Genomic DNA, 1421 nt, shown 5'->3' on the forward strand with positions numbered 1-1421 from the left:
TTTTTTTTTTTTCTTTTTCTTTTTGGTTTTAAACAACTGCACTGAGACCTTCTTAGTGTAGAAAACCTATTAGTGGGATGGGGAGACATCTGATAGGAGGCATATGTCCTGTCCTTGGGGACATCTGACCAATTGGACTTCTTGGTGTGAGTTCTGGCACAGGCCACCAGACCAGATGTTTTGGTGGTATGTAGGATAGTGAGAGAAGAGTGATGTTAGACTGAGGACAGAGAGACTGTAAACAGAAAAAGTTGGATTCTTTTTCCCTAAACTGATGGTGTTCAGGAGACTGAAGCTGGGCTTCAGAGCAGAAGTCTGAGTTACAGAAGGCATCCTGGTGCAAAGACTACCCTTATCCCTCATTGCCTGTCATTGTCACACTGCAGATCTCCCCCAGCCCCACTTCTATGCTTCTATGTTTCTGTAAGTCTCTGAGAGAGAGATACGTTTGCTGCTTTACATTAACATACAGTAAGAATTGGAAAAGCATTAGCTAATTCAACTCTTTCAAAATCCTTGGGCTTAGCTGAGCTGTGTGTGGCTCCAGTTTTACGCTGGTCTAGATCCAACAATTTCACTGGCATAAAAGGGGATGAATCAGGCACTTTAAGTATTGTTTAATAAGCTGATTGTATAGAAAGGCCAACTGGAGCAGAGGCATGAGGTGGCTTGAGTCAACATTTTCTACTCTTATGCTCATTCTTCAAGGCTGTGCTTCCACATCAAGGGTACATACTGGGTTGTGCAATTTGGTCAAAGCCAAAAACTGTGGGCTGTGGGCTTAGTTCTTCAGCTGGTTTTAACTGGCAAAGCTCCTATGAAACCAAGTTTTAATTAATGGAACAATTCCAGGTTATACCCGCTGGGAAACCTGGCCACTGTTTCCCAAATTTGTGTGATGTTTGTTTATTTTCTCCACCCACGTGGTGCCTCCAACCCAGTTTTATTTCCAGATGACTACTTTGCTGCACATTTCTCTTTGAAATCCAACCTCCAGTGATACTTAACTATAATGTATTTTTCCTCACTTCTTGTCCATGTTAGCAACCAGAATGAAACACTGTTTTAAAGGTGGAACAGAAAGGTCATAGAAACATGGAATCATTTGAGTTGGAAGGGACCTTTAAAGACCATCTAGTCCAACTCCTCTCCAGGGTGAACAGCCCTAGCTCTCTTGGCCTGTCTTTGTAAGGGGGGGTGTTTCATCCCTTGGAAAGACGCTGAGTCCAAGTAAGAGCATGCCCCAGTGTATGAACTGCGCATTAATTCACATGCTAGCATAAAACCAAATGTTGATTGTTTATTTTGCTAAACCAAATAATCAAACTCTGTTAGTGGAATTGTGTGTGTTTAATTGTATGCATGCCACGTTTTATTTGTCATGTAGCCTTTATTACTAAGTGTTAAAGGATTTGTTCTGC

This window comes from Meleagris gallopavo, chromosome 2 (assembly GCF_000146605.3).
Source record: "Meleagris gallopavo isolate NT-WF06-2002-E0010 breed Aviagen turkey brand Nicholas breeding stock chromosome 2, Turkey_5.1, whole genome shotgun sequence".
Classification (NCBI taxonomy): Eukaryota; Metazoa; Chordata; class Aves; order Galliformes; family Phasianidae; genus Meleagris; species Meleagris gallopavo.